We start from the raw sequence: 2806 nt of genomic DNA on the forward strand, positions 1-2806 counted from the left end.
GGTGTAAAACAATGTACTATGTAGCCTTATGGGCCCTGGTCTAAAGAAGTTCACTCTATAGCCTTATGGGCCCCAGTCTAAAGAAGTTCACTCTATAGCCTTATGGGCCCTGGTCTAAAACAATTTACTCAATAGCCTTATGGGCACTGGTCTAAAACAATGTACTATATAGCCTTATGGGCCCTGGTCTAAATCAATTTACTATATAGCCTTATGGGCCATGGTCTAAAGACGTTAACTCTGTAGCCTTATGGGCCCTGGTCTAAAGTAGTTCACTCTATAGCCTTATTGGCCCTGGTCTAAAACAATGTACTATATAGCCTTATGGGCCCTGGCCTAAAGCAGTTCACTATAGCCTTATGGACACTGGTCTAAAACAATTTAAAAATAGCATTATGGGCCCTGGTCTAAAGCAGTTCACTATATAGCCTTATGGGCCCTGGTCTAAAACAATGCACTATATAGCCTATGGGCCCTGGTATAAAACAATGTACTATATAGCCTAATGGGCCCTGGTCTAAAACAATGTACTATATAGCCTTATGGGCCCTGGTCTAAAGCAGTTCACTATAGCCTTATGGACCCTGGTCTAAAACAATGTACTATATAGACTTATGGGCCCTGGTCTAAAGCAGTTCACTATATAGACTTATGGGCCCTGGTCTAAAGCAGTTCACTATAGCCTTATGGGACCTGGTCTAAAGCAGTTAATTCTATAGGCTTATGGGCCCTGGTCTAAAGCAGTTCACTCTATAGCCTTATGGGCCCCGGTCTAAAGCAATGCACTCTATAGCCTTATGGCCCTGGTATTAAACAACGTACTATATAGCCTTATGGGCCCTTGTCTAAAGCAGTTCACTATATAGCCTTATGGGCCCTGGTCTAAAACAATGCACTATATAGCCTAATGGGCCCTGGTCTAAAACAATGTACTATATCGCCTTATGGGCCCTGGTCTAAATCAATTTACTATATAGCCTTATGGGCCCTGGTCTAAAGCAGTTCACTCTTTAGCCTTATGTGCCCTGGTCTAAAACAATATACTATATAGCATTATGGGCCCTAGTCTAAAGAGGTTCACTATATAGCCTTATGGGCCCTGGTCTAAGGAGGTTCATTATAGCCTTATGGGCCCTGGTCTAAAACAATGTACTATATAGCCTTATGGGCCCTGGTCTAAAGCAGTTCACTATATAGCCTTATGGGCCCTGGTCTAAAACAATGCACTATATACCCTTTGGGCCCTGGTATAAAAAAATGTACTATATAGCCTAATGGCCCCTGGTCTAAAACAATGTACTATATAGCATTATGGGCCCTGGTCTAAAGCAGTTCACTATATAGACTTATGGGCCCTGGTCTAAAGCAGTTCACTATATAGACTTATGGGCCCTGGTCTAAAGCAGTTCACTATATAACCTTATGGAACCTGGTCTAAAGCAGTTCACTCTATAGCCTTATGGGCCCCGGTCTAAAGAAGTTCACTCTATAGCCTTATGGCCCTGGTCTAAAACAATTTACTATATAGCCTTATGGGCCCTGGTCTAAAATAATGTACTATATATCATTATGGGTCCTGGTCTAAAGCAGTTCACTATATTGCCTTATTGGCCCTGGTCTAAAACAATTGGCTATATAGCCTTATGGGCCCTGGTCTAAAGACATTAACTCTGTAGCCTTATGGGCCCTGGTCTAAAGTAGTTCACTCTATAGCCTTATGGGCCCTGGTCTAAAGCAGTTCACTATAGCTTAATGGGCCCTGGTCTAAAACAATGTACTATATAGCATTATGGGCCCTGGTCTAAAACAATGTCCTATATAGCCTTATGGGCCCTGATCTAAAGTAGTTCACTATATAGCTTTATGGGCCCTGGTCTAAAACAATTTACTATATAGCCTTATTGGCCCTGGTCTTAAACAATGTACTATATAGCCTTATGGGTCCTGGTCTAAAGCAGTTCACTATATTGCCTTATTGGCCTTGGTCTAAAGAAGTTCACTCTATAGCCTTATGGGCCCTGGTCTAAAACAATGTACTATATAGCCTTTTGGCCCCTCGTCTAAATTAGTTCACTATATAGCCTTATTGGCCCTGGTCTAAAGTAGTTCACTATATAGCTTTATGGGCCCTGGTCAAAAACAATTTACTATATAGCCTTATTGGCCCTGGTCTAAAGCAGTTCACTATATAGACTTATGGGCCCTGGTCTAAAGCAGTTCACTATATAACCTTATGGGACCTGGTCTAAAGCAGTTCACTCTATAGGCTTATGGGCCCTGGTCTAAAGAAGTTCACTCTATAGCCTTATGGCCCTGGTCTAAAACAATTTACTATATAGCCTTATGGGCCCTGGTCTAAAACAATGTACTATATAGCCTTATGGGTCCTGGTCTAAAGCAGTTCACTATATTGCCTTATTGGCCCTGGTCTAAAGCAGTTCACTATATAGCCTTATTGGCCCTGCTCTAAAACAATGTACTATATAGCCTTATGGGACCTGGTCTAAAGCAGTTCACTCTATAGCCTTATGGGCCCTGGTCTAAAACAATGTACTATATAGCCTTTTGGCCCCTGGTCTAAATTAGTTCACTATATAACCTTATTGGCCCTAGTCTGAAGCAGTTCACTCTATAGCCTTATTGGCCCTGGTCTAAAGTAGTTCACTCTATAGCCTTATGGGCCCTGGTCTAAAGCAGTTCACTATATAGACTTATGGGCCCTGGTCTAAAGCAGTTCACTATACAGCCTTTAGGGACCTGGTCTAAAGCAGTTCACTCTATAGCCTTATGGGCCCCGGTCTAAAGA

This window comes from Oncorhynchus clarkii, chromosome 4 (assembly GCF_045791955.1).
Source record: "Oncorhynchus clarkii lewisi isolate Uvic-CL-2024 chromosome 4, UVic_Ocla_1.0, whole genome shotgun sequence".
NCBI classification, from domain to species: domain Eukaryota; kingdom Metazoa; phylum Chordata; class Actinopteri; order Salmoniformes; family Salmonidae; genus Oncorhynchus; species Oncorhynchus clarkii.